This window comes from Lonchura striata, chromosome 4, assembly GCF_046129695.1.
Source record: "Lonchura striata isolate bLonStr1 chromosome 4, bLonStr1.mat, whole genome shotgun sequence".
In the NCBI taxonomy this organism is placed as follows: domain Eukaryota; kingdom Metazoa; phylum Chordata; class Aves; order Passeriformes; family Estrildidae; genus Lonchura; species Lonchura striata.
The window spans coordinates 33,580,786-33,604,113 of NC_134606.1; the positions used below are offsets into that span (position 1 = coordinate 33,580,786).

The following is a 23,328-nucleotide window of genomic DNA, read 5'->3' on the forward strand; positions in this document are numbered from 1 at the left end:
CAGGTGCACCCCAAGAGATGTCCTTACCAGATTTCATACATATTAATGGCTATTTAATCTCATGGCTTGACTGTGGCTACATCTCTTCAGGAAATTTAGCCTATGAATCCTCAGGGATTAGGGAATCTGACATATGAATGCTGTGCAAGTGTGGTCACTAGTGTAGGTTTAGAACCCTAGCAAAAAGCATTGTGTTTGTGCTCACTGAATTTTTCTTTAAGGAATATATCAAATTATTACATGGTTTCCAGGCAAATCTTTAAAATATCCAAATTTTTCAAATTAATCATAGTAAGCAGAGTCCAGGTATGTTTTTTCCTTTTGAATGTGAAAGACCTACTTAAGATAGGTATCAAGAAGGCAGATGTATGATCAGGTGTTTTGAGCAACATTATCTAACAGCAGATGATCTTTAAAAGATCTCTTCCAACCAAACCAAACTTTCAATTCAGGCCATTCTATGATTCTGTGGTTGATAATTCTCCTAAACTTCCTGAGTGTGAAAATGGAGAATAAAGAAATTCTATAGTCTACCAGTGCTTTTCTGAAAAAAATACTACCATGCTTTAAAAATTACTATCCCTCACTGCCCAAATTGACTGGTAGGGAGGCCATTTAAAAAAAAAACAACTCCAGAAATATATAAATTAGGGTGAGTCCATCTCACCCTGATTGGTAAGAAGTCTACCTCACAAGTCTGCTTTCTCTATAAAGACTTCCTCCTAAGTAATAGAGTTTAGAATCATTAATATTCAATGTCTTTACAAAAGCAAACCAATATCGTCTTGTACGCCTCTTTATTCCTTCTCAGTGTACAATAAAGCAATGTAAAAACCAAGTCTGCTAACAAGACTCAACCAAGGAAATTAATTTTGATTTAGTACAATTAAGCAAAATCTTTTCCTATCCAGAAATTCTTAATATCCTATATTTGTTTCCAAAAGAATAATACATTCCAGTCATTTCCTAGAATTTCTTCAGAACACCCTGTGCTGACAATAGGATTCAGAGCCTTGCCCAGGACTCAGAGACCTGGCTGTGTCTACACTGCTCAGTGCATTTGCCCCAGCTGAGTGAACAACTTTGCCCCACCCATATAAACTAAAGGTTAGCAAAGCAGCCTGGTACACCCATACAAGGAGCAAGCTGTGGTGGTCACGATGGCTCTGCATGTACTAGCTGGTCCACTAAAGACCTAAGACAAAATAATCATCCTTTTGTATTCACCTTTTCAGCTCAGGATGTGCACAGACTGTAAAAGCAGCACTGCAATCTACTTCAGCCTTATTTCTGTGACAAAAAACATGGGACTGAACACAGAGACAGGCTTTGTGGTGGCCTCCTTGTCACAGATGTCAGCTGAATTATCTTGTAATAGGTAAGCAAGCCGTGCTGAATGCTCTCTCACGTGTACATATATAGGTATCTAAGCTCCTTTGACTTGATAAAGTACTGTTTCTAAGTACAGCCACTTCAATGTGAGAAGAATGTTTTCTCAGCAGGGAATGTTTTCTGTAACCAGGATTCAGGCCTCTTATGGGCTACAAGTGACATTATTACCTGTACAAACACAGACACTTGTGAACACACATTCCTGCTCTTTATCATGTTTGGTTTTGTTTGTTTGAGGGTTTTTTTCCCATTGTTTGGGAGTTTTTTGTATGTGTGTTTGGTTTGATTTGTTTGGTTTTTTTTAACGTTTTCTGAAAGTGACTATCTTTTTTATCTCAAACGTTAAGGGAGCAAGCACCTATGGAAAGCAAGTCTCCAATCTACGCCATATGAGCTAATCCACTAATGCAGAAAAAATATTCCTGTTTGTCTCTATGGCTCAGCCTTTTTCATTCAGTTGGGTGGTAGATTCTTCTGTCAAACCTAGCTCACTTTGGATTGGGATAGAATATTTCAGATACGTTTGAGTCGCAAGGATGATGTATAAAATCCACTAGCAAAATAAAAACAAAGAAAACAAAAAGAACAAAATTACCACCCCCCAAAAAAAATCAAGAAAAAACTGGTATCTAACTTGTTCAGTAAATAAATAAACGTTTCTACTTCTACATTTTCTAAACCAAGGATATGGATATTATCTGGATTCTGAGTATGACCTTTACTCTGTGACAATGAGCACTTCTGGAAAAAAATGAAGAAATCATAATTTTCCTGATATGTCAGCAAACTCTCAGATTTGATGTTCCTGACAGAAAGGGCTCAGAATGCTCAAATATTTTCATTATCTTTCTTCTTTAAGAATAACTGTTGGGGATTTACAGACTTGCACATACACAAATCTACCCATACATTTATTTCATATTCTCTCACTACTTGAAGAAGTTGAGTTTTTTTTCCCCTTGTCAAAAGCAATATACATAGTGGTGCATGTGTTAATACATGCACTTAGAAACAATAAACATAACATACACCCCACCTTTGAATGTTTCTATTTTATTAACTTTCCAAGTACATACGGTCACATAGAAATATAAAGCCACTTATACATCTCAAAATTATATCTGTGACCTTTGTACTCATATGAACTACCACATGAGAGCAAATAGGAAATGTATGCAAAAAATAGAAAGAAAATTATAATAAAAGAGAATCATAAGAAGCATAAAAATTGAACAGTGAGGGTGGTACGGAAAAGAACAATTCTAAGAAAAGAGAAGATACATAAGACAGGAAATGAAGTAAAAATCATAGAATCATTTGGAAGATTTTGAAAATGGACTAAATAGCACAACATATGACAATAAATACAAATCTATAGAACAGGAATGGTGAGTGGCAGGAATTATCCTAAAAGAGATTGAAATAAAATTTGAAATCAGAGTATATTTGTATCTCTGAAGTAAGTCTAGAAGAAGTAAAATCAGGGCAACTTGACTGCAGCTAATCTTGGAAATAATTCGCTGAAGTCTTCGGGTGTTTCCACCCCTAACATTCAGTTATTCACCTTTGATAGTTTCCCACAAATTGAACAGATGACACAGTATATCAAAAGCCAATAAAGCACTAAATGGCCAGAAATAAGGTCTTTTAGTGAGTTCAGGATATGCTGAAACAATTATGATAATGGCTCATCATTAAAATTATTCCTCTTTTTTGAAGTGGTCAAACAGCTTATGATTATCTGAAAGTAGCCAGCCTTCAAAAGAAGGGCCAAAAGTATTATTGTTTAAGAAGTCAATTGAATGCTCATTGTGCCTTTTATCATCACCTTTTCCCTACCTCAGAAGGGTTATTTCCTCATTTGTCACCTCATTATTATTCCATAGTTCAAGGTTCATTGATTACAATCAGAAGACAAACTTACAATGAAGTAAATTATTAGTTTTATTCACAGAGGTGTCTAGACTTGCAGTAAAAGTTGCAAATAATATCCCTAGGCTTCTGAGATACAGGATGGAAGAAAATTGCTTCATATTGCTTAATTTGGAAACATTAACATAATGGAAGCCAATCAATAGGTTCTAGTAATTACAGCAAAACCACACAATTCCCACAGGTAAACATGTGCTTTGTGTGGTATACAAATAGCTATCATGTAAAATGCATATTATAATCTCTGTAAAGTAGTTCATCACAAACACAACTATCTTGTTAAGCTGCTTTTGAAGGTATTTCAAAACTTCATTCTGTAATACCAGCAGTATCAGTTAAAACAAGGTCTAAGAGCAAACACTAGCAAGCAGGAGCTGAGGAAGTTCCCTCTCCAGGTACCTGAACACACTGAATTAATTTCACAGGAACAAAACTCCTAAACTCTGTACTATCTGTAAAGAGCAGGAAAAGAAAAGAAAATGTTCTACAGGGAATGCTTGGACTTTGCAATGGGTGGAATTCCTGGTGCACTCAGTGATGATGGATGATTGCGGACACATCTCCCAAAGAAAGGGAAGTTAGCTTCTCATGTCATTAAAAACCACAGAAATATCTAGATAATACCTTTCTGGAAACAACTTTACAATGTCAGAGGTGAGTTACAAATTATCCAGCCTTTTTCTCTCAATGCAAAATCTTTGCATATCCCATATTCTTCTCACAGGTGCCAAGGACATTTAGTGGTTTTATATACTATGAACTATTACTATATTATAAAAATACTACTGGAACAGTCTAGTGATAAAAAGACTCACTGAAGTACCCTAATTTTGATGAACTGCAGTTCATCAGAAGCTACAATGCTGCTAAAAATAGAGTACTATGTTTTATCCTTTATATGTGAGCTGAATGCTGAAGCACTTCTCAAATGCACAAGCCTGACTAGCTTCAGGGCACATTAAGAGAAGAGACACAGGAAGTGAATTAGGATTTTGGCTTACAAGTGCATACCACAGCAATGTTTCTTCCAGGCCCAGATAAAACCTTCTACATGTGTGAGACTATCCACAAATTAGTATTTTCATGAACCAGGACTCATGTATCTAAGCTGAAGGCTTTCTCACAGTTTATAATGTACCTGTTTTTAGGTTTGATCTGTAATTTAGTCAGTTATTTGCCTTACTGGCAGAGCACCTGTATGGTCTATATGCTGTCAGCTATCACAAAATAAATGGATTTAAAGATGCTAATTAGCTCTTTAAATGCAGATAAGTTAAAATACAATCAGATATGTAATACGCCTGATTTAGGAAAGCAAATATGAGGTTGAAAGTGGTAACAAATTTCCAATATTACAATTAAGCACAGTTTTGCTTTGGCCACTTTTCTGCTACAATTTTCTACAGTTTGCAGTTATTTGATCTGATAACAACTTGATTCAGGATTTCTCTGTCCATACTATCCTAAGTACTGTCTTGACCTCAACAAACATATGCATGTGGGTGACTCAAATCCCTTCAAGTTCTCAGCTTTGTGAGGGTAAAGTCAAATAAAAATAAAGTGCTCATTATTTTATCAAAAAAAAAAAAAAGCAAAAAAAAAAAAAAAGCAAAAAAAAAAAAAGCCCTAAAAATGTAAATTTTTGACTATACTTAACCCTTACTGATTATAAAAAAAGGGAACCTTTACATTTGAATCCCTGTCTGCTGCTATTTGAACTAACATATTAAAACTACAAATAAGTTTTTGGTTTTGGGGGGTTGTTTTTTTTTTGGTTTGTTTTTTTTTTTTTTTTTTTGTGGGCTTGGTTTTTTTGTTTTGTTTTGTTTTGTTTTTTAAAAAGAGTCTTTAAGAGTACAGACTCTAACTCATGTTCACTTTCTGGTTAACAAACTTTATGCTTATTGAAGTCCAGCTGAATGGGGCAACATATTCTGGTACAATCATGTTAAGAAGAGAAGATGAGAACCTGCAAGGCAGACAACAAGGTGGTAAATGGGTGAGAACAAACAAACTACCTTCCTCTGTTTATAGAGTGCTTATCCTTTTCTTATTCAGTGCACTCGATTGGAGATTTTGCAGAAGTTGGACATGAACTGATATATGCCTAATCCTATATTTGTGTGTCTTTTTGTAGGATATTAATGGACAGATCATAGGAATTTAACTGAGTCCAATTGTAGCACCTCTTTTCCTCTTCTCACTGTCTTTTCTCACTAACCAATTAATTTATTTCTCTAAAACTATAATAAGTTTAAGAAACACCAATAATGCTTTGCTTTTACACACCCTGCTGTTCTTAATGGGGTAAAATTCCATTCGAACTCAATGGAACTTTTGGCTGAGCAAGAACTGTAAGATTCTCTCCCTGATTTATAAAGAACAATTTGCTCATCTAGATCTTATTTTGAAAAATTAAAAATAGATTATATAAAGCTACTCACAATATTTAACAGGCTAAAATTGTCACTAAGAATATATTTGCAATCTTAGAGCTGGTGGCAGCAGGAACATTTGATTTCTCAATTTTTATGATTAACTTCATTAGGGAATATTTTGCCTTTTTTCCTGGCTATGTCTATTTTGCAGAGTCCTCACAAGTTAACAAGACCGTTACTGAAGAGTGATCTCTACAGGTTTAGTCTTCAAAGCACAGTAAAACTTAATTTAATCACAGCTTCAAAATATCATACAATAAAACTAATTTAATTACACTTAGCAATGGCCACTGGTCTCATTAAAATGCTAATGAGGCTTATAATTATTAAATTCCTTAATGACTGTTAATAGAAATAAATGACAAAATAAAGCTTAAGCAGAAAGTCAGAATGCCCTCAGGTAATTTTTCTTAGTGACAATTTCAGAGGATATAGTTTCTTTGCAGCATTCAGAAAAAGGCAGATTAAAGTTTGTGGTAAGAGGATGTAAAAAAAAAATAATGCAGTTATAGAATGCACATGTGGCCAATCCACTGTCTCCACTTAAAATATTTAAATATAGCTGATGTAAACTTTCCTTGTCTGGAGTCTTTTAGAGTATTTGTTTTCATGTCACGTGCCAAATACAGAAAAATCAGATGCATATCTTAAACTTACAAAGAAATTCTATTCAGAACATTTTTCTCACCTTATTTGTAAAGTAGTCATAATATTGGCATCTGTATGAAAAGAATCAGAATGAAGACTAAAAATGGGACCTGTAAATACTCAGAGATAGGAATAAAAATTATTCGGCATTCTGTTTCAGAAATGAGAAATATTTTACCTAAATCCAAAGCAGCATTTGCACATATAATTTGCAACATATTCAAAAGATGCTGTGCACGTCTTCTAAAACAAAAACACATTTCAAAGCCTCAAAAGGCAGTTGTCATTTGGCCAAATGTGAAGCAGCCTCCCCTATCCGCACGCTTTGACAGCTATTCTTTGCTCCAGGGTGTCGGGCAGACAGCGATGGGAGCAGCTCCAGCTCGCAGGCAGGCAGCAGCACTGAGCTCAGCTGCGCAGCTCGCTGCGGAATTCCCTGAGCTCCTATTATGGGAGTTTCGGAGGCAGCAGGCAGCCAGGGAACTCCTCCCAGAGGATTATGAATAGTGAGAAGGAAGAAAAACAAAGAACCAAAGCAAATGAAAACCAAGCAATGATGACTCCTTTTAGAGTCTTCTAAGGTAACTACACTGATAAAAATGCCCATTGAATCACTTTTCTAATCTTACAAGACACTTGGGCCCTCAGGACATAATGCCAGGCTATAGCATATTCCACACATGCACGTTATTTACAACCAAAAAAGAGAGTGGAAGGCACAGCCTTACCAGACGGAAGCAACCATTGGCACTAGAATGGCTGACACTTGACTTTTCCAGCAATCAGGCATCATTAAAAACCAAAACCCAAACCCTTTCACAACTTTAGAAAATAAGTCTTCCTCCTGCTCATATCCATCTTTTATAAGATGCATACATATATTATTATTTATTTATTCCCATAAAGCACTGTTTCTTTCTTAAGTAGTCTCAGTCATCATTCTAATCAAGAGAACATTGTCACACATCAACACTTTGACAAAGAGGAGGAAAAGGTTAAAAAATCAAAGTCTCTGTACCAATAGAAAATTGACTAAAAGCCATGCACATTAATTTAGCAGTCTAAATCAGCATCTATTAAAAAGAAAAATATCACTATGGGAGACAAAGAGATTTAGAATTCACAATTTTAAACTGCTGTACCCTCATTTCCAAACTGTTATTCTTTCTTCATCCACCCTAAGACTTCCTATGTCAAAGTTCATGACATCAAAATGTAACACTGAATGTCCTTTTCATCTTAGAAGTGTGTATAGTTACTTTACATACATCTTGTAATGTTTTTCTTGTATTATATTTTTGAAATACTAAAAAATAAATGGGCTTGGTTATGTGCCCGGTCAGAAACTAACAGAATCCATTTTGATTATGCTAGACTCCAAACAGAGTTTAAGTTATACCATTGGAGTAAAGTATTAGTTAATGAAGACTTTTCCAGGATCTGCTACTGGACTGAGAATATTTCACTCACGGACTTTATTCATTTATAGCAGACAGCAACTTGAATTGCTGTGCTCTCCTTTAGCAATTCATATGCAGAGAAAATTCATAAACATAGATTTATTCATTTGGCCAGAGGTTATCAGTAACTTTCAGATATCTGGACTTTAACTTCTCAAGGCAAATGCTAAGAAATTGTTTGGGGCACATCCCGAATAGCATATTGCAGTAAAATTAAACATGCATGCTTTAGCCATTCATATTTAGGTATCTGCCCAAATAAGAACTAAAGCTTTAGCAAGTAATGTCTTCTTCACAGCACAACAAAGGAATTAGACAAGATGTAGGGTTTTCTTTTCATTACATTTCTGAAGTTAATGTATTATTTCATCTAGTTTCTGAAACTGGAAAAAGAAAAAGAAGAAAATGTGATTTCCAAGTCAGTTGTTAGAAAAAAAGAATAAAAGAAAAGAGAGGGAAACAGCATTGTTGAAATAATATGGGAAGATTGAGACTAGATAATCAAAAAATCTTTGGGAAGGAAGAAGAATAAGGCTGCAGAAAGGATTGTGGTAAAAATTTCATATGTGATATAGGACGGAATAGGAATGTTGATACCTACAGTATCCTCAGTTGAGGAGAATCTAACTTGATCAAACAATAAATTCAAGTGTTTATAGCAAGGAAAATTTTGTTCTTGTGAGCTAATATACCAGCTACCACACAAAAGCAAACTGAAATTTTCCATAGCTTCAGAAAAGGGCAGTGAAGATGAAAACATGAAATATTTTGAAAATCTCATTAGCTCAAATTAAAGATGAAAAACTCAGAAAGTGATGGTCATTTTAGGAATGAGGAATGTGAATAGGTTATTCCACAAGTATTAAAAAAACAGCCTGAGGTGAAGACAGGGATGGCTCATCTCATAGCCAAGTGCTTCACCCAATTAGAGCAAATATAAGGTTCTTCCTGCTCCATCATTCTGGCATGTTGATTTCTAAGGAAGCTTCTCTTGGACACACCATTTAATCCAGTGCTATGTCTATCATCTATCATAATATACTTGCTTGGGATTTCCTAAAACACAATTTATGTATAAAAACACTTCAGTTATTGTAAAGCCTGTCTTGTGGCCAATCTATCTTCCTTCAGAGGCTTTGTACAAAAATACTGTCTTTTGTAGTTCAGTAGCATAGAGATCCTTGCACAGTATCCATGTGGTGAAAGGAAAAGCACACATAATGATTTGATTCTAAAAATAGACTCAGCAAAGCTGAGCAGTAATAGATTGGTAAGTAATTACATTCTAAGTAAATATATGCAGCTAAATCATATTCATTTATGTGCAGAAAGCTTGTATAGTAATTATGACTTAAAAACCTATTTAAATCATTTGTTTCAAATCTTAGATGAGGCACATGCCTTTGCATTCTCCAAGTGCAATCCTTTGCAAAGGATTCAATTCCATTCTAAGAGTTCACATCTTAAGAAATGAACAAAAAAAAATAAGCTGTTGCACATTCTGTCAAGAGTAAATAAAGTTAAGTTCTGTTGGGGTATTTTCAGGGGAAACTATGCAAGATATATTATCTAATGATATTTTGACATGAAGAAACTAAACACATTATGTATTTGTCAGAGACCATACATATAGAAGAGTACAAGATTATTGGAAGCTATTGATTCCAAGATTTACAGCATCACTGAGTTTTTAAATATTAAGTTTTTGATGCTACATGTGACTTAAATCCCTAAAATAAGATTAGATTTTAGAAAATGAAGAAGTCTTTATAAAAATCTGCAAATGTTGAAACTGAAAGATACAGAATGTGGTCTTGCTTGTAGTAAAACGAGTAGTACATATTTTGTTTCCTACTGAAAAAAAAGTAAATAGTTTAAAAAAGTAAGAAAAATGGGAAAGGGGAGAACTTACAAAAAATTATAGGATTTTTTTGCCCTCTGCCCAACATACTTCTTATAATGCCCAGTCTTTTTCTAGAAAACTGGAAGTTATGAAAGAACATTCAATTTACTTTCTGCACTAGGATATATTCTCTAGGAAAGATAAAGAAGTATTAAACTGAAGACTAAATTCAGAACCTTGAAAACACATAAGCCTTCATGTTTTTGAGTGCTTTTTACCCAGTAGCACACACTTTAGTTTTGAAGTCATGGATCAAAACCCTATTTTTGAAAGCACTAGACCAATACAGAGCAAAAATATCTTCTTGAAAGCATATGACAAGGCAAGTAAAAGTGCAAAGGAAGAATGGAAATCTGAGGAAAAAGTAAAAAAAGCCAACCCTATTAATATACATTATGTTACATCAGCAGCCTAATTATTGTCAAGTAAAGATAGTGTGCATATTTATAGAAAAGTTCCCCCATGCAATAAAGCATGGAATTGATAGCTTGAAAATGTAACAAGAAGGCTACAGAAGCTGGAATCATAACATGGTAATTATTTTTGTACCCATGCAAGAAGTGTCTGTCTGACATCCCTCAGTTCTCACTGGCCTAGTTCCCACAGCATCCCACAGCTCCAGTCTGGAAGCAGCATGCCTGCATTGCTCTGTTTGAGCCTGTGAGCCCTCTTTCCTTCCTGTGTACATGAAGATCTCTTTCAATCTAAATTATCGCTAAATGAAAGCTGTGCCTATCCACTCACAGTTCTCCTCATTGCTTCCAGCACTGTTTCCAGTTCACTTGAAATTTACTTGTACCAAATATCCACAATGTCCATTTGCTGCAATTGTAAACCTGTCTCCCAGTTTCCTTGTAACTCTTACTTACTCGAGGCTTTGTCAGAATATTCTTGACATGCTGACTCAGAGTCACTTTGAGTCAGTGTCTGAGAACCAGGGATGAAGGTGTAAGGCACTGATAGCATTCCTCTAACTGCAGAAGAGAAAGGAAATATATTTGCATCATGGGCTTACTATGGAACAAGAGGAGGGGAAAAAAAGAAGGCATCTTCTCAGACAACCCTGAGACCAAATAGTACCATAGGTGTAAAAAGATTTTTGTATGTCCCTATATAGATGAGGGTGCACTCTACACTACTGCCTTCTCACATACATTAGGTCCAACTCTTTAACTCATATTTTTCTCCCTGTATAACATTTTACTCCTGTTCCTTATCAAGGAAGATCTTGTGCCATTATAAAATATTATGAGCGTGATTCTAGTTTTTGTATCATCCTTCATGAAAATTTTAATTGACCATCAAAGTCTGGATAGTCTGCTGCTTAACTCCTTTTCAGTGCAAGATAAAAGTCCAGAGTGTGCTCTCACCCTTTCTTTAGATCAAAATTTCAGCCATATTAGGTTTCTTTAACTTGATGTTTACTAATTTTCTATCAGCAGACACTTTCATTGTGTTCAGTGAAGCATAACTACAATAAGTGTTTTGTTGAAGACTGGATTGACAATATCTAGCCTCTTTGTCTCATGTAGAAATTGTTTCAAATAAATACTGTGTATACAGATGTGTGCATAATCTCATTTTATTGCAATTTACTGATGGGTTTCCAGGTCTAAACCCAGATATAGCTAAAAGCATTATTCTTTTTCATTTTAAAACTGTATTTCATGTCTCACATTTCAGTGGTTTTATGGCAGAACATAAACCAAAACAACTGGTAAATATCATAGAATTCAGGTATGAAAAACATGCAAGTTAATTTCATGCATTTGTATATATATGTATGTATATATATATATATATATATATGTATATATATATATATATATATATATACTTATTTTTTGATTTTATGGATCTTTTAGGATATCCAAAGAGGCCACACTTATTTTGAGTGTTGCTACAATATGTATAAATCACTGCCTATAGCACTAACATACAGAAAATTATGATAGCGACAAAGAAAATGGGATTTGCTCATCTAGCTTAAAACAAGTATCCAAACAAAAGTATCCATAGAAAAATCGGGCACAGAAATGTAGGCTTCTGTAAAACAACATGCAGATCACAATGCGAAAATCCCATACTAAATATGATCCAAATATGATTATGTCCAAATTCAGAGCCTCTTAATACTGGGGAGGGTTGTTTTTTGGGAGTATTTTTTCACGCAGCACAAGAGTATATGAAAAGCTTTAATTGGATTTCAAGTTTGAAGCTATTTCCTAACACTTGTGGACATACTTATTTTTACCAGGGCATCTTGAAGATGCCACAGTCAAACACAACAATTATATTTGAAAAAGACAGAATCACAGAATCATCATGGTTGGAAGAAACCTCTAAGATTATTGAGTCCAACTGTTAACAAAGCATTGCCAATTCCACCAGTAAACAACATCCCTAAGCAATGCATCTACATGTTTTTTGAATGTTTTCAGGGATAGTGAAACTTACCTGGGAAGACTACTCCAGTGCTTGACAACTCTTTCAGTGAATAAATGGAAAATTTCCATAATATCCAGCCTAAACTTTCCCTGGTGCAACATGAGGCTATTTCTTCACTTGTTACCTGGAAGAAGAGGCCGACTCGCACCTGGCTACAGCCTTCTTTCAGGTAGTTGTAGAGAGCCATAAGGTCTCCCCTGAATCTTCTTTTCTCTAGGTGAAATGACTCCAGCTTCCTCAGCTACTCCTCCCAGGACTTGTGATCCAGGCCCTCCACCAGCTCCACTGTCCTTCTCTGGACACGCTCCAGCCCCTCAATGTCCTTCTTGTAGTGAGGGGACAGGAGCTGGACACAGCACTCGAGGTGTGGCCTCACCAGTGCTGAGTACAGGGGGACAGTCGCTGTGCTGGTGCTGCTGGCCACACTGCTGCTGATGCAGGTCAGGATGCCATCGGCCTTCCTGGCCACCTGGACACATCTGGCTCTTGTTCAGCCTCTGTCAGCCAGCACCCCAGGCTCTAATCTACTGGGCAGTTTTCCAGCCCCAGCCCTGTACTGTAGTTTGGCTTGCTGATACAGTGGAGCTTTTTGGTATCTTGAAGTATTTTTAACTTTACATCTCCTAATATTGCTTCTGTTTAAATACTTCACTCAGTAAGTGAGCAGACATCAGCTCAGATTCAGATAATAAATTAAAATGTGTTATGTAATAGTTGGAGAAAACACAACAGCAATAGCCCAGTTACTATATTATTTCATGCTTCTATAGAGACTAAAGAACAGTATTTTTTATTTTCAAAGTCTTCTATTTTCTTTCTTTTCTAAATTTAAGCTCAGCTTTATGGCACAGCATAAATAAAAATCAGTAGAATGTTCCTCATTCATCAAAGTATTGAACATGGATTTATGTCAGCAGTTTCATTCAAGTCTAAGGGTCTATGACAATGTTTAATAAGAAATATATATATATATACACGTGTTTCTGTATAAGTCAGCATCTTCTGCCAATTAATTTATGAAAACTTTGCTAAGCATTGCTCCTATTACAAACAAAGAAAAATTGTTTGGGTTTGCTTTTCTGCTTTCAGAGAAAGGGGCATGATCTCAGCTTTGCTCTAGTATGTGTGATTCCATGAAAATGATCATTTTCTTGGTATCTCTGCAACAGTTTTAGAATGAACTGAGAAGAGTAAAAAAGTGCTTTAGCCACAGGCACAGAACAAGGTTCTACAAACTCTTTCTTCCAAATGGAAACATTAATTTCCACTTTTTATTTCCTGGTTGTGGTTGTTTGGGGAAGCAGATGTCTGTTTATCCATACACCTCTTAGATATTTTAAATTAGACACAATATGCAAAACATCACATATTGAAAAACTAATTTTTCTGAAATTTTGTGTTTCTTTGCACATTTAATTTGAAGCAAGATATGAACAGCAGACTAATGTATGAGGGATTGTTCAGTAGTGTCCTTCACTGCCAGGGATAGAAGCCATCAATTCTAACCCATCCTCCTAAAGAAATAAATTTCCTAATAGCTGGTCAGAAAATTAGATGAAAAGAAATTATGATCTCAGTTTAAGCTCCTAAAGGCAAGGAACAAGCAAAAGCAAAGCTCTTACTTACAAGTAGGACTTATCAATTGACAGGGCAAAATAAGGATAAAAACTAAACCACTAGAATGTTCTTTTAAGTGATCCTTGAAAAACTGGAACACAGTACTAAGAGTACAGAAACTTGCACCACCAATTCTTTCACAATATTTATAGACACAGATTGGACAGTAGGAATCTATCAATAGATCAATGACAGCCAAGCCAGACTTTGAAGACAGGTAATACCGTAAGGTGTCGTTTAATACCTGCCTTCTATCTTGAGTGGTTCACTAACATCAGTTTTTTTAAGGATCACAAACCAGAAGATCTCAGACCACAGCTTACAAGATGCAGACAAAATAGAGGTATTGTTAAAGTGCAGCCCAAGGATACACTCAGACACAAAGTGAGAAATTACTAATGTTAATATAATGCTTTCCTCATGCCTGAAATAATCCTAGAGAAAATTATAAGAGATTTAAATAATCATTTCCCTCCCATACTTTCTATTCTGTTTTGACTGAGAACTTCTTTACAGACACTTGAGTACTCTCTGATTGGACAAAATCTAGTTGACCTTAATGTGAACCTTTAATATTTTATTGGAATACAAACAGCAATATTCTAAATTACTTTTTCATAGCTGTGTATTATAACGCTTTTTAACTTATCAACTCTCTATACTTAACTTTGCCCTAACTAAACCTGAGATTACTTTCACCACAATTTCAGTATGACATCTGACATGTCTTTTTCACATAAATATAATCAAATTATAAAACCTTTAACAAAAAATAAATATAATAATAGGTTTGTTTGTAAACATATTGTTTTTTATATAAAGTAGCAAAGACTACTTTGCTTCTATGAAGTTAGCATATCTCTAAAAGTAAAACCTTTTTCAATGTGCAAAGAAAATGAATGCATTATCTACGGAGTCTATACATTTTGGAACATATTCTGAAAAGCATTGAGAATGATCCAGATTTTCAGAGGATAAATTGCCAATTGCTTCTCACCTACAAAATATGCAATCATTGACACCAGAGGTGATTCATGAAATGACAGCATTTCACTGTGATGAATAAACAAATCAAATATATGCTGGTCAAGATTATAAAAAGCAAAGTAATAATAAAAAGATAATTAAAAACATACTCAGTGAAGAGAAAACAAAATCCAAGCATGAAAAAACCCAATCAGTGGTTTAGCTTGACTTACTATAAATCTAAGTTGGGCTTCTTCAAGTCTAAACACCATAAGAAATAACAATAAAAGGTGGAGCTTCTGGTTTGTCCAAGGTGAACATTTAGTGTTCCTTTTTTATAAATTCCCAAGCAGCACAAGAGAAAGAGTTTCTCTGTCATACTCCACTGTGGTAACTAAAATTATAATTTATTTTTACAGAATTAAGTACCTTAAGTTTCTTATACAACCCCTATCCTCTCCATATTTTTATGTTAGCAAAATCTAAAGGGACTTATAAATATTTTTTTTGTCATGCACTGAATTACACCTGAGCATTGGATGGAGCTCACATATTAACTTTATTAAATTCATTACACTGTTTCTTACTTTTAGCAGCATTTCTATTTGTACTCCCTCCAAATTACTGTTCAATCACAAGTTTAATGCCAACTTTCCTCCAAGAGGTTCCACTTTCTGATCTAAAGTATTTTTGATAGAGTCCATCTGTATAGCCTCATCTGAGAAAATTACTTAGTTAAGCAGAAGAACTTGGTCAAAGACCACAAAAAAACAGCCACAGATGGTAAGAAAGGTAACCATTAGGTCACACATGGCAGTTGCTGAGCATATTGATGCTTATTCTACAGGTTTATTAGTCCTGGTTAGATAATGGATATATCCTGCTAGCATGTTTCTTTGCAAACCAGAAAAAAAATACCATGCAACAGAAAAAAAAAATTAAATAAGAAAGCCTCAAGTATAATTTTTAAGCACGTTAGTGGAAAGAACAGAAAAAGAAAAACCTGAAACAGTACTGAATACTGAAAAGAATCCATAGATTTCAGCCAAACTTTCCCATGGAGCACATCAATATTGTGGCACTGCATACTTGGTAGTGACTTGACTTTTAGCACACTATCTCGAAGGCTTCTGTTTAGACTCCCAGGCTGTGGTTGCCATATTATGTTTTAGGGGTATAAGTGTATCATGGCAACCATGCTTTCGTAAAGTATTTAAGTGAGGCAGTAATGCAAAAAATCCCAGGCACGGCAGCATTATGAACCCTTTTAGTTGAACGAGTATTTTTTAATAAAAATCCTGTAATTAAAATCTACACTCCAGTGACATGAAATAGTCAATAGTTTACAAGTTACTTCAGTTCTATTGCAGATACTATAGGAAAGGCCAAGAGTTTAGAGCTGTTTATCTGTATGCGAAAGAGAAGTTTATTTATTATGAAATAATTATATTTGTTTTAGAAGTATAGTATTGTCATTGCTACAGTGTTGTTCTAAGAGATAATACAGCACTTACCCTGTGGTCCTATACTTTAGCTACTTGGAAATTAAATTAATTTCATGGAAACAGAGGGGAAAGTATATTATTGTTTTTGCATAAAAAGATATTCCCTCCCTCAACAATTTTTTACATTATAACTGAAATCTGGTGATTAACATGAGATAATAAGTGATTCCTTGCTTTACAATTCCATCCTCTGATTTTTGGTCTTTTCTCAGCATAAATGCTTTCTTTGGCATTTAGATTCCACAAGTTCCAAGTAAGAGTAACGTCTGTCAGGATTTTGTTGGGTAGTCAAAATTGTCATGGCAGCACAGATTGCTTTAAGCACTAAAAACACGTGTTTTACTGGACTAGTAGAAAGTGGTGGCTTCATTGAAAAACACCCCACAAATACAGACTGTAGGATGTAGTGACGCCAAGTAATGGTACCTTCCAAAGGGTTCCATCCTTTGGTTCTTCCAATGTGGGAACTTGATCACGAGTCCATTATCACAGGTATGCCATGAGGCTGTAAGAGAGCTTTTATGATAACCTTCATATTCCAAATCATATTTAAAATATTTTAAAAACCTAACAGTAATGCACTAAGCTACAAAAAGGGGTGATAGAGGAGAGGAACTAATTTTCCAAATGTAACTTAGAATATTGCCACTATTTCCCTTATTATGCAATAATAAATTTTATAATACAATAAATCAAGTAGACAAGCATTGAATGACATGGATAAAGTACATCTCTTTTTGCTGATCATCTCTCTTGTTATGTACTGGATAATAATTTCAAAAATTAATAGTTCAGTAAATACTTCAGTAAGATATTTTAAATTTGAAAAACTGATGATAAAATAAAGTATACTTTTGAATTAACAGCACAACATATTAGCTTACATATTAGCTTACTAGCTCAGTAGTTTAGTGTTCTGTGTTTGCACAAGAAAAGTTTCCCTGAGCAATAGAATAGCTTTTAAAGTGTCCTACTAATATCAGTTTCCTGCAACTTCAAGCACTCCTTGTCTCCAGAAACAGATTTCTAGAGACTGTTTCAGACAAGTTCAGCAAAGTTTATGCAGCAAAAAACCCCCTACCTGTCAAAAATGTAGTCTGCAAGAAGTGTACATTTAGTCCAAAATGTTGTATTTAATACATGAAAACTTCAAATGGGACTCGAGACAAATTTGAAAAAAAGAAGAAACAAAACTGTCCTTGTAAAACTTTAAGAATACAATTTCTAGTGAGCTGTCTTGATCACTTTAGATCCCTGGATTGCAAAACCTAATACCTCTGGTAGTACTTTGAGAAACGTGATTAATTCTTTCTGTAAAGGAATTTAATATAATTACTATTTATGAAAAAAGGTACACCAATGGAATACTCAGATGCAAGATCAGCAGATATAAATTTTATCCTTGTTACAACTGGCTTTCATGAATTTATCTCATTTAGAAGGTCACTCTAGAGCCAGGTAACTCTCAATGTCATACTGGATCCCAAGTGTGTTTTATGAGAACTAAGCATTAGTCTCAAGGATTGAAAGGATCTTCAATTTAGGTGAATTAAAAGCTGTAGTCCAAAATGTGGATATAAGATCAGTTTAGGCTACTCCATGTTAGATGAGACACGGGATTTATGGGTTGCTTTTGGTCTTAACTGTCCAAATTTCACCTAATCTGTGAAATAGTTACTGTAGCCCTTCCCAGAGTTTCCTGTTGAAATGTGCTTTGATGGAGCAATATCCTGCTCTTCATCCATAAAACATTTCATCTTCAAAACCACATCAGCATCCAGTCCTTGGGTTACAGTAAATCCCAAGCGCATCTACAAACATCTCTACATACATATGACAGTATGCAAATGGTACACTTTTCATTAAAGAATAGCCTTTTTTTTTTTCAACAATATCAGTTTATCTCTTTTAACATTCATGTTTCAACACAGAATTAAAAAGTAAATGCTGAGGATTCCCCATGGTCACAGCTCTCCTTCCCTCTGTGGAGATCTGTTTCTAAAATAACTCACATCCAATTACACAGGTCACTTGTGATAGTGGCTTTTCTTGGTGTGCCTGAAGAAAAGTCTGCAGTATTTGAACCATGAAAAATTATGCACAGTGTTTCATTTTAAAGATGTGCCAGATTAACAGAAGGTAATTGGGGTAGACTGTGAATGGTACCAGCTGCTTATTTGCAAATGCTACAGACATCGTTTATTTTTGCTTAGAATTTCTATTAAGTACTTTCCTAACAACTATTATAGCTTATTTTTTGCTATGTCATCCCCAAGCCAATAGTCCTTATTGGCTGCTTTTTCTTGTACCAGTTAAACTCATTCCTTCTACTATTACATTTACAACTGCAACTCTTCTCCTACCATTTTATGTAAGCAAAGGAGAAACAGGAAACATTGAGAGAAGTTTTAAGATTACTCGTTTCTTTGTAATATTCTCCCAGATTCAAAACCTTCACAATTCCAGTATTATTAAGTTGAATATTAACAAAACTACTGGACAATATAAATCAGTAAGAAGCTTATATTCAGTAGTGTTTTGGAAAGGAGGACTCTACAGGCAGCCCCTCCTCCTAACCAACACACATCATTGATTATATTTGCACAACTACTTTGAAGTTACTATTTTGTTATTAGTTTGGGGGTTAGAAACTAGCACATGACCAGAATGATAATGTAAGGCATTGTACCTTCCTTAAAGCCATGTGCAAAAAATATGAAAACTGGGTAATTTTCAGAACTTTCTCTGGAAATTATATATATATAGTTTTGTACACGGTGAATTTTCTTGACTCAAATTAGATGCATTAATAATAAAAGATTCTATTTGACTCCAACTTAAAAATGTTACAACCTTGACTATATGTAACAATACCCACCACATAAACAAAAGCTGTTGAATAGCAGCATCTTTTAGGTAAAAAGTATAAAAGGATCACTATCAGATAACTTTCTCACTTCTTGATTGTATTGAAATTATTTGAAACCTATTACCTAAGCAGATTATCAAAACTCTAAAATAATAAATCTTCCTTGATTATCTCAAAGATTTTTATTTAATATAAGTGCAACTGAGAGGAATTAAGATGCCCTGTAATATTATATCAAATATGCAATTTGCAATGGCATTCCTTTATTAAAAATGCCAATTATAATTGCACATAAAATTTAATTGAGGTCATTACCCTCCTGACAAGTTATTTCTAAATTCTTTCATCTAATAAGATTTGTTATTTTAACATTTTCCACATCAGTGCTTCTTTCACATCTATATACTTATCTATTTTTAAGGGTAATAGAAATTACTCATCATTTGATTGTATCATTGTGCTATTAATAAGAAAGTTATCTATTTAACTGCTTATCAGGGAGATGATATTATCCTTTTTGTATAAAATTGTAAATATGATCCTCTGAAAGCCATAATTCATTACACCATAATTATCATTGTTAAACTATTCACAAGGAAAAATAACACCAAATTATGAATGAATTCTTAGGATTGTCTGATTTTTCAGACTTGATTAAAGTGCTCAGGAAATTTATAATCTCAAAAAAAGAATTCTTACATTGGGCTTACTGCATTATTGCCATGTACTTTACCAAGTTAAGTATGTCTTGCCAATTCCTTATGTAGGCAAACAAAAGAGGTCATATTATTCACTAGAAGATCTCATCTACATGTTCCTATTTTATTCAGAAATAGTATATTGTTCAGGACAACTAATATTATTATCTTGGCTGTTTCCTAAGCCTCATGGGATGCTTTGCTTCATGTAAATGCATGTGGTGGAGGGTACCTTGTCTGAAGGGCATAAGGGTTTCCTTTTTCACAATAGACTTGTCTTGGGTATGTTTGCCAATAACATGCAAATAGTCAGATACTGAAGACAAAATTAATTTTGTTTTCAGTCCTTCAGATGTTTAATACATCTGGGAAGGTCGTTTATGCTGAAGTTTAGTATAAATCGAGCTCTACACTAAAAAAAAAATTCTACCTTCAATCAACCTAATCTAAATATATTAATTCATATTATATTATTGTGCATTTAAACCCCAGGGAAATTAGAAAGAGAGAGTTTTTTTTTTTTTTTAAACTGTATTTTACTAACCATAGGCATATAAAAACAGGCAACAAGGAAAAATTTGGTCTCAGTAAACAATATTCTGTCTTGTACAGTTTTTGTACTGTGAACAAGTCACCCCTTAGTGTACACACACCTAATGGAAACCAGTGCTTTAGTGTAAAAAGAGTATGAGATCACAGAGCATTGTTTCATGTTTCATGTGGACACTTCTACTTTCAACACAGAACAAAGGGCTGCCACTGTTACACTCTCCATGATAAAAAAGGCCATGTATTTCCCCCATTGCCTCACAGAAAACTAGGGCAGTACACTTGTTTCTTCAATGCAGGACAAACTAATTTTATCCTCACAATGGGGATAACTGAGTGAACAAAGTAATGGGGTCTTAAGTGGATCAAGTGGACCATATAATTGAAATTAACATCCCTTTTGAAATTTGCACTTACCTATAATTAAGATCTTAGTATGCAAATAGCGGCTTATGACCTAATATTCCCTATGTGTCCCTTTCCTGATTTCCATTAAAAAAAGAGAACTATTTCATCTTCTAGAACACACTAAACAAATAAACCATTCTGTCCCATCAGGATCCCACAAAGCAGGATGGATGTACAGAAGTGTAGTTTGCTAAAGCTTGCAACTAACCTGGCTTGGACTGGATTAATTTATTCCCTAGCTAGCTATCACCAAAAAAAAAAAAAAAAAAGCCAATGTAAGGTATCAAAAATCAGAAACATTTTCATGAAGTAAAAATAAACACCACTGATCTGTGATAAACAAAATAATTACACCATGACCTATTTTATTTGCATAAATTTCCCTCTGGAAAAATCTAGTCTAAGCTCACTCTCACTTACTAGGTTCAAGGTTCTTCCTCCTCTGATCCAATGATACCACTCTGACTCTTTTGAGGATAGAAGTTCTAAGAAAAATAAAATCAAAGGAAAGTTGATGAGTATGTTTATTGAAAACATACTTTAGTGCCTTCAGGTTTTAAAATGTTAGTCAAAATGGGTAGGAAGATGCAAAACTTACCTTTGAAGGCACAATACCTGCCAGGTGTGAGAACCAAATGCACTAAAGATGTTTTCGTGCATCAGGTGACTTGGTTTTTTAATATCTTTCTGAATTTCTACAATTTTTTTCTACTATTTAAATACATCTAGCTTTGGTAACAATAATCACTCTGTATTTTTAAAATGAGAACCAGTCCCCTTAATAATCTATTAACTTTCAGATACATCACAGTGAAGAAAAAACAACTCATCGTTTGTCTTCTGTCAGAACGTGATCAAGCATATCCTAACTGATAATGACAGAAACTTGCATGATCTGTTAGGTATGGAACATAAAACTTATGTTCATTTCAACTACTCTGTGAAGCCTCATAAAATCTTGAGAGAGTTACCACTAAGCTAATAATATATTGCTGCATCAATTGAGCCAAAAAACATCCATAAAAGTGTTCCTTTTACATGCTCTAAAGCCTCCTGAAGGGAGAGGAGGGAGTGAAGAGAAGGAGAACTGGGTTTTTCAGTGCAGCCTAAGTAACAAGGCCAGAAGGGCTTCGTGCAAACATTAGTATTTGCCTTCTGAGGAGACAATTTACTTACTGGGAATGTATGAAATTAAAATGTTTCAGTGTCACAATAACTGATTTGAAAAAAACAGATACTTGAATATAAGGAATTTCCCTCACTCCATTACGAGATTTTCTAAACATGCCTCAATGCTTTATACAGTTTTACTGCCACAGGGTTATGAGGAACAACTGAGTGAGGAAGGTGACATTATATCTCTGCTAGATTACCAAATACAGTGGTTACCACCTATATATTCTAACAGAGAATATAACAAAGCAATGAAATATATAGTCTCTCTACCAAGATAAATATTTTTTCATCTAGTTGAAGGGATAATTCTTTTTTGCTTGAAAGTATTTTCATGCTATCAAATCTGTATTGTCTTTTACATAAATAAATTAACAGAAAATATATTCAAAACAGACAAAATTTTACAAACTTAATGATGAACATTAGTTTATAAAATCTTAAATATTCACTGGAGTCTCTTTCCACAAATATCTCAGAGAAGCAAGTAAAAAGATCAAAGCTAAGTAACTTGCCTATCCAGCCCCGCTGTTCAGATCACTGAATTCTGCTTCATTCACAAATTCTAAATGAACACTGCTGAGGTAGTTTTTGCCACAATCATTGAATTTTATACTAAAATACAGTGTTCAGAAGATAAGGAACTTATCTTTGATGAATTTTCTGTGCTGTACACTACCAAAGAGCATTCCTAAGACAAATTGTGTAGAAAATCTTCTCATGATTGTATCCTGTTGTCTAGTCCTCACCTTATATTTTCTAAAACCCGTGTTAGTAGCAAACACAATGATCTATCCCATACTCTTCAGCTGACTGTATTCCTTCTCCAATGAATGTGGGACATAATTTCTGATTATGATTTAGGGAGTTCTGGAATCTTCAGCACACAGTTGAGGAACAGTGAATTATCACTGGTGTCATGGTTTTACACCCAGCAGGAGATGAAACATAATGCAACCATTGGATCAATTGCCCACTATTCCTTCTCCCATCCTGGTGGAATGGGGAGGAGAACTGAAATAAAACTTGCTTTTTGAGATAACAGTTTAATAATTGAAAATGCAATAATAATGGATAATAACAGTAATAATTATTTTATATAATAATTATATATAATAATTATATAATATATAATATATATTATATGATATATATATTATATATTATAATTGTAATGCTTATAATGATAATATAAAGGGGAAAAAGCCCAAGTAATGCATTGTACAATTTCTCACAGCCCACTGACCAGTACCAGACCCTCACTTCCAGAACCCAGATTCACCATCCTTCCAGGTAATACCCCTCAGTTTACATGCTGGGCA

The 23,328-nt window shown here is 34.4% G+C and overlaps 1 protein-coding gene across 5 annotated transcripts in view; it reads right to left on the reverse strand.

Annotated features, from left to right (window-relative positions):
* TENM3 (teneurin transmembrane protein 3) overlaps positions 1–23,328 on the reverse strand; it is a 1,282,397-nt gene that overhangs the window by 979,370 nt on the left and 279,699 nt on the right. The window lies entirely within an intron of this gene.